The 18,491-nt window shown below is 39.7% G+C and overlaps 1 long non-coding RNA gene across 1 annotated transcript in view; it reads left to right on the top strand.

The window, feature by feature from the left end:
* LOC140519650 (uncharacterized) overlaps positions 1-4,423 on the top strand; it is a 48,031-nt gene extending 43,608 nt beyond the window's left edge. The window contains exon 3 of the long non-coding RNA XR_011972255.1: positions 3,940-4,423. This is a non-coding gene — a long non-coding RNA (uncharacterized lncRNA). The remainder of the gene's footprint in view (positions 1-3,939) is intronic.
* The last annotated feature ends 14,068 nt before the right edge of the window (positions 4,424-18,491 follow it).

Genomic DNA, 18,491 nt, shown 5'->3' with positions numbered 1-18,491 from the left:
GCAGATTTGAGGACCTTCTTCATGGATATGATAATTAATTTCACAGAAGTCGATGAGATCACCCAGGGAGAGCATATATAAGAGAGAAGAGAAGCAGGACCTGAGCCTCTGTGTCCTCATTCCAAGATGCAATCTTGTTTCTATCACACTGCATGTGGGTGCAATTCTGCAACCTGTTCTGATACAGGAAAATCCGGGCCTAACTCCAGGCTTCTATGACAATACTTAAGAGCACTGGTGTCCTGATCATTTCTCTTCTTGGAGACAGCCTTTAAAAATCAAGCCAAAAGGCAGTGATCATGTCCACAGGTTCCTGAACTCCAGCCAAACATCAAAACAATTAGCACCAAGTAATCCCAGGAAGACCACCCTCCTGAGCCCTCTCAGCCTGGAGCACAATGCAGAGTGAACAATTGTCTGCTAGAGCCAAGTTGTATCTCATCCCACACCTTCCCTGTGCCATCACCTTGAGTTGACAAAAACCAGATGGCCAAAACCCTGGGCCCTTCCAAGGACATGGTTACTTCAGTTCAAGGAATAAATATATTAAAACTAAGAGCACATGTGAACAATCTTTGCAGTCCCCATGTGCCTGCCCAAACTTCTCTCCTTGATTACAGTTTTGTCCGTTTCTGGTTCCTTGGAGACCAAGAGATCAGGTGTTGAACTAAAGGAGGAGGAAGGTAAGAATCATGCCCTGTTGGAAAGAGTATTGGTTCCTAGAGTTGGAGGACTTGGGTGCTAACTCAGCCTCTAAAGCTTACTATCTGTGTGCTCTTAGGTGAGTCACCTTGCCCTCCCTTGAACTTAGTTTCCTCTTCCATAAAATGAGAAGGTAGATTCTATGATTCCCTGATCCTTTGCACCCTTATTCATGCTTAAAAGACCCCCCATATTTTTCTTCACTTCTTGAGTTTCTATCCCTCCTTTAAAGCTACCATCTTCTGGACAGAGCCTGATCTGATTCCCCAGGTGGGGAGGCTGTCCTTCAAATCTTACCTAGGGAGCATGTCCCCAATGTACTTAGTTGTGTACTGTTTATTATAAGATCTCCACTTGATGTCTTATGCTTCTACAGTTTCAAAGTTCCATGACTGCAAGCCTTGTGCCTGCTCTTCACCTATCACCTGTCCTCCTTCCTGCCTTTGCACCACATCAGGGATGCGATGGTAACTATTTAACAACCAGCTCTCTGAAAAGCAGGACTTACCTTAAAGTTTAATCCACATTGTTAACACTTTCTCCATCATTGTCTTAGGTTTAGAAATCAACAAAACAATAAATGAGGGCTGATCTGTAGTGTTTGACCATTTCCAAAGTATGAACATTCACACTGAAAATTTAACAGTGAGTCAGTGCCAGCTGACTCCAGCATACTCCTAGCTTGTCATGTACTCCCTCCTCTCCTCCACCTTCTCATATCTCTAGTCCAGGGATGGGGAGCCTGTGGCCTCGAGGCCACCTCTGGCCTTAATCAAAGGGCTGTCCTTGAAGATTTAGATGGCCATAGGTTCCCCACCCCTGCTCCAGTCTCTTTCAAAGCCTATTTCACCCCTGCTTCTCATGAGGTCTTTCCTAACACTTTTAGCTGCTAGAGTTTTCACTTGCTCATTAACTTGTATTAATTTTGCATAGATCTTATACATACCTATATTTGTTGTCATTCAGTTGTTTTTAAGTTGTGTCTGACTCTTGATGATCCCATTTGGGGTTTTCTTGGCAAAGATACTGGAGTGGTTTGCCATATCCTTCTCCAGTTCATTTTACAGATGGGCAAACAGGCAAACAAACAAGGTCAAGAGACTTGCCCAGGGTCACACAGCTAAGTAGTAAGTGTCTGAGGCTGGATTTGAACTCACTGAGTTTTCCTGACTCTGGGTCCTGTGCTCTATTGACTGCATTGCCTCGCTGACTCTGTATGTCTATATATGTTTGTTTTCTCCCCTGACAGAATTTAAGCTCTTGGAGGGCCATTTAAAATATGTACATATACATATACATATACATATACATATACATATACATATACATATACATATACATATACATGGACATATATATATATATATATGCATTTCTAGGTGCTTAATGAATGCTTACTCATCGGTAGATAATCTAAATTTAGAATATCTTTCCAGCACCTAAAACAGTGCTCTGCACACGTTGAATAATGTGTTTATGTGTCCTGTTCCACTACAGGGGTGAAGGTGGGGTAAATGTGAGGGTAGTGTTGAGATTTACCCAGTTTCCCTTGTTGAAGAGCTGATTGTCCTTCCTGTTTCCTTACCTGACTCATCAGGGCAATCTTCATCATTAAGAAAAACCCGAGCATTCTGAGCTCAGTTCCCCTCCCCCTACATGCATAAGAAGAGGAAAAAAAACATCACCGAGGACTGAGAGTAAATGCCACTTAGATGCATTATCATTTGCAGGATAATTATTCAAACAATTACTCCAGCTACCCTATTAACTCAGTTGTGGGGAGGGAGTGGAGCCCACACCGGACCAGAAAATCCTAGCTCATTCATCAAACAGCCAAGGGTGAGGCAACTCACCCTGTTTAAGCCTCTTGGCAGATTTTAAATAGGTGCTTCCCAATTTATTTTTAGACTATGGACATGGAGAAAAACCCAGGCCTCTGGCCCTGATCCCTCCTGAGGGGTGCAGAAAGGCCATCCATTACATGTCATTTCTTGAAAACTTTTGAAATTCTGCCCCCTTCATCACAGTGAAAAGAGGCCTGCGCAGGGAGTCAGCATTCTGGCCTTAGAGTTCCAGGTTTTCTACTAATTCTCTGTGGGACTACAAGTAATTTGCTTCCCCTCTCTAAGTTTCAGTTTCCCCATCTGTGAAATGAAGGACTAGATATTCTTTGAGAGACCTCTCGGCTCTGACATTCCATGTTTTAAGACTGCTTCTAGCTCTCCACATTCTGTAAATCTCTGGCTCTAGTCTTCCTTTCACTCAGCAAGTATCTAAATTACTCCCGTGTATCCCTCACAAACTAGGAAAGACACAAGAATGAGTGAATGAAAAGCATTAAATAAACATTTACTGTATTCTCGGCATTGTTCTATGCTCTAGAGCAGGAGGAGAAAACCTGTAGCCTTGAGACCACATATGTCCCTGTAGGTCCTCAAGTGTGGCCCTTTGACTGAATCCCAACTTAGCATAGGATTCAGTAAAAGCACTGCATCTGAGCACTTAGAGAGTCATATGTGGCCTGGAGGCCTTAGGTTCCCCACTCCTGCTTTAGAGATATAGGTACAAAAGACAGTTCCTGCCTTCAAGGAGGTAATAATAAAGTTGTGGCCAAGGAAGGATGAAATCTAAGGGATGGTCATTGGAACCATAGGTAATCAATTGAATAATGTGCTTTTCCAGAAGCAATGAATGGATTTGATTGGAATTTTCAGAGCAGGAGGTGGGACGAGGGGTTGTGAGGTGGGGCACGTGAGCATAACAGGAAGATAGCAGGTGTTCAGGGGGTGGGGGTTGGCTAAAAGTAACAGGCTCCCTCAAATCAGCAGAACCTCAGGGCAGGAGCTAGAGGTTCCGCTGGGATGGTGCACTAAGAGTCAGACTGAAAACGACTGAACAACAACAAAATCCATAAATGCTTGGTGATTGGTACGTCATGCTTCAGTTACAGTAATAACTCACATTTCTAGAACTCTTTGGTTTATAACAACTTGCTGAATTAGGTGATATGAATATTAACCTCAATTTATAGATAAGGAAATTGAGGCCCAGAATATCCAGAGCCTCGCCCATGGGTACACAGTTAGTGTCCAATGTAAGATTCATGCCTAGTTCTCTCCTGTCTCCAGGTTGCAAGATTTTCACATTGCACATTGTACCTGTACCATGATAACTATAAAATTTTAAAGCTGGATGAGATTGTAAAGGTCACTTAGTTTAACTTCCTTCATTTTACAGATGAGGAAACTGAAGCTGAGAGGAAAAATGACATGTACAAGATTATACAGTGGGTTAGTAGCAGAGCTGGGATTAGAGACCAGGTATCCTGGCTCATGCACTTTCCACTGCTCCATGCTGCCCCTGAGGTCACTGGACAGCATTCAAAACAGCCTAAGAGCAAGTGTGTTGGCTGAGATACTCTTTGGAGGCGTGTCAAAGAAAACGTGTTGCTGACAGATTCTCCAGAGACCTTTAAGACTGAGTTTGGAACAGCTTTTGCCCCTGGAATGCCATGTGAGAAACAGAGCAAAGTTGAAATGTAGTGGTCAAGTCAACCTTCCCTTCCTCAGAATTCTTTTAGTATTGATGAGGGCAATTTGAATCATACTCACACAGAGAACAGTGCAGAGGAATTTATAACCAAATATATTGGTCTTGGTTTCCCAGCTAGACTATAAACTCGGCAAGGGCAGAAGAATCCTAGATGGAGAATCAGTGGATATGGTCCAAATCTAGCTCCACTGCTGTGTGATTCTGAATAGGTCATTTCCTTTTTCTGGGCCTCAGTTTCCACATTTATAAAATTAAAGATTAGATCAGATGAAGCTCTCTAAATCTGATGAGCCAATCATTTTTACTTTCTCTTGAGGGCATTCACCCCAGCTGCTATACCCCATTTGGGGTTTTCTTGGCAAAGATAAGGGAGTGGTTTGCTGTTTGCTTCTCCAGCTCATTTTATGGATGAGGAAACTGAGGTAAATGGGGTTAAGTGACTTGCCCAGAGTCACACCACTAGTAAGGAGGTGAGGCCAGATTTAAACCCATAAAGATGAGTCCTCCAGACTCCAGGTCCAGCACCCTATCCACTGCACTGCCTAGTTGCCCAACAAGTGCCTACTGAGGGCCAAATATTCTGGAAAGCAGTGGGAATACAAAGACAAAATTAAAAAATTGAGATTACAATTTATTGAGGGGAGACAATATATACCTAATTTAGGGAGGAAGGCACTAAGAAGAGGTCCTTGAGCTGAATCTTGAAGCAAACCAGGGATTCTAAAAGGTGAAGGTGAGAAGGGAGAATATTTCAGGCATGGGGGAAAGCCAATGCAAAGAACTAGCATGTCATGTGGAAGGAACAGTAAGAAGGTCCTTTTAGCTGGACTATAGTCTTTGTGAAGGAAGTAATGGATAAAAAGCTTAGAAAGGCAGGATGGAGTCAGGTTGCGAAGGACTTTAAATGCTGAGTAGAGGAGATTTCACTTGATCATAGATGCAATAGGGGGCCATTAGAGTTTACTGAGGAGAACACAGGGCTGTGCTTTAGGAAAATCCTAAATGGCAGCAATGAAGAAGATGGATTGAAATAAGAAGAAACCTGAGGCAGGGAAAACAGTCAGGAGGCAACTGCTGGGGTCCTGGACTAGGTTGGTAGACATGTGAGTGGAGAAAATTGAATAAATACCAGAGTCACTGTTGAGATAGAATTGGCAAGATTTGTCAACTGATTGGATAAGTTATGGAAAGAGTGCTAGACTGCAGCTAGGTGGTGCAGTGGAAGAGACTGACCCTAGAGTCAGGAGGACCTGAGTTCAAATCTAGCCTCAGACATTTCCTAGCTGTGTGACTCTGACTGAGTCACTTAACCCTGATTGCCTCCAAAAAAAAGAAAAAGAAAAATGAAAGACTGGTATTAGAATCCTTCCTCCTACAGCTATGGTGTGACCACTGACAAGTCCCAGTACATCTGGGCTTCGGTTTCCTCATCTACAAAATGATAACAATACTACTCGTAGTAGCCACCCTATGGGGCTCTTGGGAGGATATTTTCTTTTGGGACAGGATGAGGATGATACCTATGATTTCACTATTGTAAGGAACTACAGTTGAAGAAATTTCTTCTTTCATGGAAGGTCAGCACCTCTCTGACCTTTGTCTTAGGGAATCCAAGGTGCCACATCTAGCATGATATGACTTGAACTTAAACGTTACCATCCTTGAGGCTGGCTCTCTATCCTCTGGGTCATATGGCCCCTCTGAAGGCAACATGAAATAATATAGGGTGTTCTAAAAGTCTTAGTGCAGCTTGTATTGGTAAATGGATTGCAAATCTTCAAACTCTCATAAATGTCAGCTTGTTGGTAATTCTAGTTCTGATGCTCCACCTTTTATGTTTGTGGGTCCCTTTCAGCTCTTACATTTTAACTTTTAAGGCCCTCCTTACAGCTCTAATATTCTATGTGCTTCTTACTGGTTTTATACACTGCATTCTATTTCCTGTCTCTTTTGCACTGTCTGTCCCCCATGCCTGGAATAATCTCCCTTCTCACCTTCATCTGTTAGTATCCCTGGCTTGTTTCAAGACTCAGAGCAAGGACCTCTTTCTACATGAAATCTTTGCTAATTTTCCCAGTTGCTAGTGCCTTCCTCCTCAAATTATCTTGTATATGCCTAAATATGTATAAGCCTCTATATTTTACTTACAGAGGATAAGAGTTCCACTCTCTCCTAAATTCAACCCATATTTCCATATGAAACTTTTTCAGCTCTAGGAAATGTTAACATTTAGGTTACTTTTCATAATATAAAAATTTACATACTGGGGAAAAAAACTATCTGATACTGAGGCAGTGCCTAAGGATCCTTGATTCCAACCCCAGATATTGCCCCTCATCCTCAGAGGGCTGCCTGGTGTTGCCTGGCACACAGTAAGCACTTAATAAATGTGTTTTCATTCATTTATCCCTCCATGCAGTCATCCATCCATCCATCCATCCATCCATGTATTCATTCATCCATCCATGCATGCATGCATTCATCCAAACATTCGTCCATCCATGTATCCATCCATGCATTAATTCTACTCATTGCCAACGTTTAGTCACCAAACTTTGCTTGTCAAAATTCTCCTGTTTCTTTGAAAATATTACCTGGGTTCAGGCTAGGAGGGCAGCCATAGTAATCCATGCCCTAATCCTTTGCCCTTATTCTCAAAGGTTTCCCTCTTCCCCTATTTGCACCCCAATGATTGTCAGCCTTTGGGGCAGATTGTATAGTAGGTAATATTTTCCGGAAATGAGGAGTGAGAGGCCTTTCGATTTGGAAGATTTATGAGCTCTGTCTCTCGGCAGGAACCAACACTCTATCACTTTAGGCAAGGTGCCTCGTCACTACCACTGCACAAAGCCCCCTCTCCAGCCCCTGAGTGACCCCTGATATTTAAAACCCTGGCTTCTAGGTAACAATGATAGATTGCTTCAGCCACTTCAGCAGTTCCAGCCACAGCTGCTGACAGAGGAGAGAAGGGAATGAAAGCAATTGAAAAACACAGGGCAAAGGCCCCTGCTGTCCCTGCCAGCCTGAGCAGGGTCACATTGGAAGGGGAGAATTTATGGTGTTCTTTGGAGTTCAGTTTATTACAGTGTTTCATACATTAGGCACCCTTTTATAAGACTTCTCAAAGGATGAGGAAATATTAATACGAGAGACTTAGATTCTCTCAGGTTCATTACTAAATCAATGAATTCACTTTAGTCATTAAGTGATCATTGTGTGAAGTGATCACTGCGTGAAGGCACTGTGCCAGGTGGACAGGATACACAGACAAAATTGCAACAGTTTCTGCCTTCAAAGAGCTTACAATTCTATTGGAAACTTTCTAATCATTCTATTAATCAAATCTTCATTGAACACCCAGAAAAAGAAAAGGAATATATGCTTTAAGCTTGTTCTCAAGGACATTAGAATCTAGTTGGGGGTGGGGGGAGAAATACCTGAAATGGTATTTCAGAGGTACATGATTTACTCACAATACCTGAATCTACATACAGTTGAGCAAAGTGTGTTTTAACAGGAAATTTTCTGCCTTAAACACTGTCGGAAAAGGAATCAAAATCAAGAGAAGAGATCTACCGAAAGAGGACTGAGGAAAATGGCCAAGGCTCCAGTTGGCTGTGCTTTTTGAAAGCACCCCCAGTCATGGTTACACAGTCAATTAAGAGACTGACATTTGCCTTATGGTTAGCAGACCAGAATCAATCATAAAATGTCTGTCTACACATGCTCCACAGTCTCTCCAGGATATTTCCATTATGCATAATCACAACTAAAAACAGTCTCCCCAGTCTATTTCACATGGATAGGAGGATCAGATATATTTCAGTCATGCATTAGTCCCTTCTTATTATTGACCAATCAGGGAGGGCCAGAGTGATTTGGGTTTAAAGGCATCCAGGGCCATCACCACTGCATCCTGATCTGTTTTGGCATTGGACTCCAATGACTGCAGGAGTGAGGCTGATGTCTTCGCACAGATATACCTCCCTTAAATCCAACTCACTTGCAAGTCTAGGCATCACTGTCCCAATGTCACTGGTCTTCTTTGAGAATGAAGGACAAACAAGTCCCTTCTTACACTGGCATCCACAATTTCTTGTAATGTAATGATATTCCATCATAGTCATACTCTGTAAACTTACTTATTCCCCAGTTGATCAACTAGATTATAAACTTATTAAGAGCTTACTTTCACTTTTTTTATCCTTTGTATTTAGCCTAGTGCCTCTCACATAATACATGCTTCATAAATGTTTATTCACTGACTGATAGGCACCCACGTTGTTTACAATTCTTTGTCATCATAAAAAAAGCTGCTATGAATATTTTGGTATATGTGGGATTTTTCTTTCTGTCCTTGATCTCCATGGGGTATATGTCCAGTAAAGAGTCGTTCTTTTTTTTAAAAAAAAGATTAAACAGTGCTAGACATTAGCATAGGGCACCAAGGGCCAGCAGACAGAATAGGCCACGGTGCAGGTTAAATACCACCATCAACATTCCTTTATCTGATTGGATAGGCAAACTTCCCCCACGTGGCTCTGAGCAGCTGCCCAAAATGTATTTTTATAGGGTTGTTTTCAGTTCTAGGTCAGTGCTTAGGTAGGCCAGACATGACTGACTGCCTCTGGTCTAGCCTATGAGTACAGGGAGGCAGTTTTCAGCTCAAAATAGAGACCTTCCTAAAAATTAGGAACAATGGGAAGGGCTATCTTGGGAGTTAGCTCCTCCTCACCGTCAACATTTAATGGCTCTTTAGGAAATGTTATCAAACATCTCACTCAAGTGTCCATTCAGAGGCTGACTGACCATCTGTCAGGGATGAATATAGTAGAGATTCTTACATTGGGTGGGTAAGTTGAACTGCATGGCATCTTGGGTCATTTCCAACTCTGCAGTTCTGTGAGTCAGATTCCATTGTGCTCTGGACTGAAGACCTGGGTTTGAATCCAGCCTCAGACACTTGCTAGCTATGTGTCTCTGGGTGAATCATTTAACCTCTGTCTGCCTCAGTTTCCTCACTTGTAAAAAAGGGGTATTGATACCTATGTCACTCACCCAACAGGTATGTTGTGAGAGCCAAAAGAGATAATGCATGTAAAGGGTTCTGCAAATTTTAAAGCTACATATAACAGTGAGTGATGATGCCGATGAATTCTGGGCTCTTTTTATTTCCAGAGGGAGTAGAATCTAAAATTTTTTAATTGCCTAGAATTTGGTCCTGACTCCATGGATTTATACAAACAAAATCCATGGGCTTGAGCCTGACCACTTTGAATCAGAGAATTGCAAAGATAAAAGAAGTTTGGTAACCAACTTATCCAATTCATACCTGAGAAAAGAACATCTGCAATATATGTGTATATATGTATGTGTATGTGTGTTTATATACATATATATGTGTATATATGTATACACATACACACACACACACACACACACATATATCCTGCTCCTTCCCAAGTCAGCCCATTCTGCAATTAGTTGGCTGTAACTAGGAGAAAGCCTTTCCTCAACTCAAAGCTAAGTGGCTCTCATCATTTCTATTCAATATTCCTGGATCTGTCCTCTGGAGCCAAGCAGAACAAGTCCAATGCCCTTTTCAAATACCTGAAGACAGATACCATGTCCTGCCTTACTCTTCTTTTCTTCAGGCTAAGCAGCCTAATTCCTTAAATTAATCCTTATATGGCATAAACTCAGCTGTTGCCCAATTTAGCAATAAAATTCTGAAATGACATAGAAATCCATAGTACTCTAGGTCAAACTAGGGAAGATTACAGCAGGATAATTATGTATTCATGTATGTATGTATATGTGTATGCATGCATGTCCATGTGTGTATGCACATGTATAGATAATATAGATACCCTTTGTGTGTATATACATCTTTATATGTTTACATGCTTATATATATAAAATGCAGTCCATGTATATTTTTACATGCATTATTTTGCATATATGTGCAATGCAATCAATGTACATGTACAACCATGTGTGTATGTGTAACACTTACATATGTACATGTACACACAACTATTTACATATGCCTATCTGTGTATAGGCATATACCCATAGTTGTATACACATGTATATGTATATATATGCAAATACACATACACATTAATATACATATATACACATATACATACATATACACACATGAATATATATGCAAGGTATTCCAAAAGTCTTAGTGCATTTTTAAGCTTAAACTTATAAAAGCTTAAAAGACTTTTGGGACAAGATGGCAGAGTAGATGCAGCAACCCAGTTGAATTATTCCAACATTCTCCTCCAAACAACTTTAAAGAAACACATCAAATCAAACTCTGGTATAGTAGAGCCAATAAAGGGTCAAGGTGAGATATTTTTTCAGTCCAAGATAAGAGGTTGGTAGAAGGGATCTGTGACACCAGGATGGAGGGCAGTAGGAGTGCATGTGGTGACAAGAGTACTGGTGGGCTTTGGAGGTGGCGGCAGCAGCAGCAGCAGCTTTAGGAGCTCTCAGTTTTGAAATAGTAAGGGGGTCAGAAAATGATTACAGGGGACACTTTGCTGGTGCTGGGTGCAGGACCAGTCACTGTTTGGCAACTCCATTGCCCATACACAGTTCTGGGTCTTAGTTCCAGAGTGGAGAAGAGTGCTTATGGTCAGTCACAAGGGATCAGGTGCCCTGGTTGCAGTCCCAGGGCAGAGAGAAACACTAGCACTTGTGGTTGTAGGGTAGCAAGATGTCATCTCAGTATAAGAACAGAGAAGAGTACTAGTGTTTTTGGCTGCAGGGGCCCTTCCTGGGTAAAGGCTAGAGAACAGACCAGGCAACCAATGACAACATCTCTCCCAGGGTCATGCCACCATGGAAGCACCAGAAACTTGCAGACTCCCACAACTAGTTCTGAAAACAGTAGCATGTAAAGGACTGAAGATTGGCCTCCCCATCCCAAGGTGAGCAGAGTCAACTTTAACATAAAGTTGAAAGTCAAGAAGTGGGCTAGAAAAATGAGCAAACAAACAACCAAAAGAACTCAACTATATAATGACCAGGAGTATTGTGGAGTTCTATGTCACATTTTTGAATTTTAATGCTTAATTGGGGAATGGCTGAGTTTATGCCATATAAGGATCAACTGAAGGAATTAGGCTGCTTAGCCTAGAAAAGAGAAGATTGAGGTAGAACATGGTAGCTATCTTCAAGTATTTCAGAAGGGTATTAAACATTGTTGTTGTTGACCCTGTGTTCTTGAAGAGGACAAATGACAACATGAGGGTGATGTCTTGACTTGCATGTGAATTGAACTTAAGTGAGGAAGAGCTATGAAGTCCTCAGCCTCACTCTATCCTCCAGAGTCATCAAAGTCCCGGAGCAAGACAAAAATCAAGATGACTGGTGATGGCCCAGGATTCAGTAGATGACTTTGGTTCCTCAGACAAACTGAGATCTGGGATAAAAATTTATTACAGTGGTAGGGAAGATCAAGGCACTAACTTAAAATGAGATAACAATATTAAGAGAAATATAAGGAAAGCCTCAAAAATGCAAATTAGACACAAGCCCAGTAAGAATTCCTGGAAGAGTTAAAGAAAGAGATGAGTGGCAGAAGAAAAACTGGGGAAAGTAATGAGAGTGATTCAAGAAAATTATGAAATGAGAATCAGCAACTTGGTAAATGAGGCACAGAATAACACCTTAAAAAAAGACTGGCCAAATATTAAAGAGGCATACTGATAAAAAGAACTCTTTAAAAAGCAGAATTGACCAAATGGAAAAAGAAGTAAAAATGCTTATTGAATAAAATAATTTCTTAAAAATTAGAATTGCAAAACTGGAAGACAATGATTCCATGAGACATCAAGAAACAATAAGACAAAGTCAAAAGAGTGAAAAAAATTTTAAAAAGTGAAATACCTCATTGGGAAAAACAACTGACCTTGAAAATGGATTGAGAAAAGATAACAACAATGATTAAACTACCTGAAATCCACCATCATAAAGAGCTTAGACATCCTATTTCAATAAATCATAAAAGAAAACTGTCCTGATATCTTAGATCCAGAGAATGAAATAAAAATGGAAAGAATCCACCAATTACTTCCTAAAAGATTCCAAAATGAAAACTTCCAGGAATATTATAGACAAATTTCAGAGTGGTGGAAACCATTGTGATACTGTGAAGTCACAGTCAGGATCAGATAAGACTTAGCAGCTTCCATACTAAAGGAGTGGAAGACTTGGAATATAATATTCTGCAAGGCAGATGAGCTAGGATTATAACAGAGAAGAATCTGCTCAGAAAACTGAGTATAATTCTTCAGGGGAAAATGGACATTTAATTCAATAGGAGATTTTCTTTTTTGATATAGTAGTTTATTCTTTCCCAATTACATGTAAAGACAATTTTAACATTTAGTTCTAAAAAACTGAGTTCCAAATTTTCTCCCTCTCCCCTCAGCTTCCTTCTCCCTAAGATGGCAAACAATTTTATATGTTATATATATATGCAATCATGTAGAACATATTTCCATGTTAGTCATGTTGTGAAAGAAAAAACAGACAAAAAGGAAAAAAAGACCTTGAAAAAAAGTGAAAATAATATGTTTCAACATGTAGCCAGCCTCTATTAAGTCTTTCTTTGGATGTGGATAACATTTTAAATCATAAGACTTTTGGAACCGGCTTGGTTCATAGTATTGCTGATAGTAGCTAAGTCATTCATAGTTAATCATTCTACAATATTGCTATTACTGTGTATAATATTCTCCTGGTTCTGTTTACTTTGCTTTGTATCAGTTCATGTAAGTCTTCCCAAGAAGACTTCTTTGAAATAGAAGACTTTCAACCATTCCTGATAAAAAGACCATAACTCAGTGTAAATTTTACTTTCCAATAAAAGACTCAAGAGAAGCATTAAAGGTAAATATGAGGTCATAAGGGATTTAATAATTTAATAAATTATACTGCTTACATTCCTATATAGAAAGATAATACACATAAACCCTAAGAACTTCATCATGATTAGGGCAGTTAGAAGGAGTGTGAGCTGATTATGTTGAGATCATCTCCAAAAATAAATGAAGAAGTGAGAAAGAAGGAGGAAGAGGGAAAATGGGGAATATTATCTCACACAAAAGAGGAACACACAAAAGAGCTTTTACAGTGGAGAGGTAAAGGTGATAGGAAGGAAGGTGCCATGCTTGAACCTCCTCAGTTGAAATTGGTTCAAAAAGGGAAGATTATATATATACACTCAATTGGTGTAGATATATTTTATCCAACAGGGAAGTAGAAGGAAAAAGGGATAAAAGGAAAGGGGGAGATGATAAAAGGGAGGTTGGATTAAGAGTAGCAGGGTCAGAAGCAAAAGAGACTTTTGAGGAGGGACAGGGTTAAAAAGAGAAAAATAAACAGGAGAAAATAAAATTGAAGGAAATACACAGTTACTAAGCTAAGTGTGACTGGGAATGAGATGAACTGACATATAAACAGAATCTAACAATATGTTGTTTACAAGAAAAAAACTTGAAACAAAGACATACACAGAGTAAAAATAAAGGAGTAGAGCAGAATCTATTATGCTTCAACTGAGGTTAAAAAAGACAGGGGTAGCAATCATGATCTCATGCAAAGCAAAAGCAAAAATAGGCCTAATCAAAAGAGATAATCAGGGAAACTACATTTTGCTAAAAGGTACTGTAGACAATAAAGTAATATAAAAAATTTTATAGCAAGTTTCTCTGATAAAGGTCTCACTTCTCAAATATATAGGGAACTCAGTTAAATTTATAAAAATAAGATCCATTCACCAATCAATATATAGTAAAAGGATATGAACAGGTAGTTTTTAGAGGGAAAAAAATCAAAGTTATCTATAGTTGTAAGAAGAAATGCACTACTATTTGATTAGAAAAATGCAAATTAAAACAATCTGAGATAGCAGCTCATACCTATCAAATTTACTAACATGACAGAAAAGGAAAGTGACAAATGCTAGACGGGATATGGAAATATAGGGACACTAATGCATTGTTGGTGGAATTGAGAACTAGTTCAACCCTTCTGCAGACCAGTTTGGAACTATGTCCAAAGGGCTGTATTATTATGCGTGTCCTTGGAAATTGAGGTGATACCTATCATTGTGAGAATGATTAACCAAATTATGGTACATGGTTGCGATGAAATGCTATTTTACTATAAGAAATGACAAGGAAGATGGCTTCATGAGGAAAAAAAACCTGGGAAAATCTATATAAATAAATAATACAATGACCCAAGACAATTCTGAAAGTCTCATAATGAAAAATACTATCCACTTTCAGAGAGAGAACATATGAGCTCTGAGTGAAAACTGAAGTGTAGGGTCAGAGCCAAGAAGGTACAGTAGAACAGAGACTTGCTAGAGAGACTTGCCAGAGATTTCCCCCGAAGCTCATCTAAATACCTGTAAAAAATGTCTCTAAACAAATTCTGGAGCTGCAGAACTCACAAAATGATGAGTGAAGAAAATCTCCAGTTCAAGACAGCCTGGAAGGTTGACAGAAAGCATCTATCGGGCCAGGTTGGGAGGAGAACCCACTCCAGTGTGGGCCACTCTGGCAAAGACAAGACCTGAGCAGGCCTCCAGGGGAATGATTCTCTGGCACCTGTGGCAGTTTTCAGACTTCAAACCGCAAAACACTGATGACAAATTGGAAGGTCAGTGGAAAAAACTTGTGGGACCTGTGTGAGAGAGTAGAGTGGTCAGGTCCCAGCCTCAGAGCAGTGGAGGGGATGAAGGAGCATGCAGCAGCTACAACAGGGGCAGAGGCAGGGGCTGTTTCTGGAGTTCAAGGCCCACAGATTGGGGAGGGAGGGATTGAGTGGCTGATAGTACACCTTCCCATCTCAACTGGAAGTAGAGAACTATCTTGACAAAGAGCTCAGAAGTCAAGTACATGGCTAGGGAAATGAGCAAAAACTGGAAAAAGAATCAGACTATAGAATCTTACTTTGGTGACAAGGAAGACCAAAATATACAAGCAGAAGAAGACAACAAAGTCAAAGCTCCTCCATTCAAAGCCTCCAAGAAAAATATGAATTGGTCTCAGGCCATGAAAGAGCTCAAAAAGGATTTTAAAAACAAAGTAAGAGAAGCAGAGAGAAATTGGAAGAGAAATGAGAGTGATGCAAGAAAATCATGAAAAATGAGTAAACTGCTTGCCAAAGGGGACCCAAAAAAATGCTGAAGGAAACAACACCTTAAAAATAGACTAACTCAAATGGCAAAAGAGATCCAAAAAGCAAATGAGGAGAAGAATGTCTTAAAAAGCAGAATTGCTCAGATGGAAAAGGAGGTCCAAAAGCTCACTGAAGAAAATAATTCCTTAAAGATTAGAATGGAGCAGATGGAAGCTAATGACTTTATGAAAAACCATGAAATTATAAAGCAAAACCAAAGGAATGAAAAAAATAGCAGACAATGTGAAATATCTCATTGGAAAAACAACTGACTTGGAAAATAGATCCAATTTAAAAATTATTGGACTCTCTGAAAGCCATGATAAAGAAAAAGAGACTAGACATCATCTTTCAAGAAATTATCAAAGAAAACTGCCCTGGTATTCTAGAATCAGAGGGTAAAATAGATATTGAAAGAATTCACTGATCACCTCCTGAAAGAGATCCCTAAAAGGAAAACTCCTAGGAATATTGTAGCCAAATTCCAGAGCTCCCAGGTCAAGGAGAAAATATTTCAAGCAGCCAGAAAGAAATAATTTGAGTATTGTGGAAATACAATCAGGATAACATAAGATCTAGCAGCTCCTACACTAAAGGACTGGAGGACCCAGAATATAATATTCTAGAGCTCCAAAGAAGTAGGATTAAAACCAAGAATCACCTACCTAGCAAAACTGAGTATAATACTTCAAGAGGGAAAAATGGTCTTTCAATGAAATAGAGGACTTTTACATATTTGTGATAAAAAGACCAAAGCTGAATAGAAAATTTGGCTTTCAAACATGATACTCAAGAGAAGCATGAAAAGGCAAACAGGAAAGAGAAATCATAAGGGACTTACTAAAGTTGAACTGTTTATATTCTTACATGGAAAAATAATATTTGTAACTCTTGAGACTTTTCTCAGTGTTAGGATAGTTGGAGGGATTATACATATAGACAGAAGGCACTGGGTGAGTTGAATATGAAGGGATGGTATCTAAAAAAATAAACTTAAGAGGTGAAAGAGGAATATAATAGGAGAAGGAGAAAGGGAAAACTAGAATGAGGCAAATTATCTCTCATATAAAAGAAGCAAGAAAAAGCTTTTTCAATGGAGGGCAAGAAAGAGGTGGTGAGAGGGAAAGAGTGAACTTTATTCTCATCATATTTGGCATAAGGAGGGAATAACATGCACACTCAATTTGGTATGAAAATCTGTCTTACACTACAAGAAAGTAAGGGGTAAGGGGATAAGTGGGAAATAGTGGGGATATTAGAAGGGAGGGCAAACAGGAAGAAGGGGTAACTAGAAGTAAATACTTTTGAGGAGGGACAGGGCCAAAAGAGAGAATAGAATAAATGGGGGCAGGATAGGATGAAGGGAAATATAGTTAGTCTTTCACATCATGACTGTTAAAGAAGTGTTTTGTATGACTACATATGTGTATCCTATATCAAACTGCTTGCCTTCTTAGTGGGGATGGGTGGGGAGGGCAGAAGGGAGAGAATTTGGAACTCAAAGCTTTAAAAATGAATGTTAAAAATTGTTTTTACACACAACTGGGAAATAAGCATACAGGCAATGGAGTACAGAAATCTATCTTGTCCTACAAGAAAATAGAGGGGAAGGGGATGAGAAAAGGGAGAGGTATGATAGAAGGGAGGGCAGATTGGGGTAAGAGCTAACTGGAAGGCATGATCTCTTGGAGTGGGCAAAGGGTACAGATGGGGAGAAAATTTGGAACTCAAAATCTTGTGGAAGTGAATGTTGAAAACTAAAAATAAATTAATTTTAAAAAAGAGAATAGAAGTGTACATTTTGATTTTATTTTTCTTTCTTTTTTGTGACATGGAAATATTTTGCATTCTTTTACATACATAATTGATAGGGAGGAAGAAGAGTTGGAACTAAAGTTTTTTCCAAAAAAAAAAAAAATGCTAAAAATAAATAAATAAATTTAAGATAATAAAAAAATGACCTTTTGGGATACCTTGCATGTCTATGTTGCTGGTTGTGGTGCTATATTCCTGTAATCTCTACTTCTGTGGAGGCTGGAGCTGGTGACTTGCATGAGCTTGGGAGTTCTCACTTATGGCACAGCTGAACTATGGAGTGTCCACACCAAATCTAGAACTTATATGGTGAGGCCCTAGGAGTCAACAGGCTGTCCAAGTCAAAAATGGAGTAGGACAAAATTTCTGTTCTTGTCAACAGCGGGATTGGGCCCATGGATAGCTATCAACTTTGGAGACCTCGGGAGACTTGGTCTCAAAAAAAAAATTAAAAAAATATATATGTATATGCTGTCTTCTTCATTAGATTGTAAGCTTTTAGAGAGCAGGGTCTAATTTTTTGGCATCTGTAGTGCTTCTCATTGTGCCTAGCACATATGGCTAATAAATGCTTGTTGATTGATTGATTGGTTATCACCTCTGTTTTCCTGGATGCTTTGGCCCTCCTGAGGCAGTTCAAGGTCACACTAGTTTCCTATCCACACAAGAAGTTTAAACTAAACAACTTCTGTCCCCTCCATGTCTGGCTCTCTTCTCTCAGTATGAACTATCTCTTTAGAGACAAGAAGAAAAGGTCAGTTTCTTGCATCCTTAATTTCCACATGCTACCAGTAGTCACATAGCCTGTTCAAGAACAGAAATATTTCCACTACTATTCCATCATGGTTGCTTTTAATATTTTGGAGCAAAGTCTATTTCCTGCAGTCATTCTTCGCCACGCTAGCTCCTACTATGCTTATCTCTCTCCACAATTTTATGCCCTAGTTAGCATCCAGAAATCAAGGGAAGTCATTCTTTGGGCAGGAGATAAGAATCAGTCCTTGTGCTTATTAACAGAACTGTTTTATTCAAGGAGAGAAAAACTCACCAAGAACTTAGACTGAGCTAGACAGGGGCCAATAGGGTGGAAGGGAAAATGATGCCCATTAAAACCGAATGAATCTGTTTGGAAAGCTAGCACTTCTCTGATCGGCCCTGGAAGCTCTGATGTGAAGGAACTCACTGAAGAGAGAGGGGGCTCCTTTGCT

Source organism: Notamacropus eugenii, chromosome 1 (genome assembly GCF_028372415.1).
Source record: "Notamacropus eugenii isolate mMacEug1 chromosome 1, mMacEug1.pri_v2, whole genome shotgun sequence".
Taxonomy (NCBI): Eukaryota; Metazoa; Chordata; class Mammalia; order Diprotodontia; family Macropodidae; genus Notamacropus; species Notamacropus eugenii.
The sequence above is the reverse complement of the archived record's forward strand: the minus strand, read 5'-3'. Positions and strand labels throughout refer to the sequence as shown.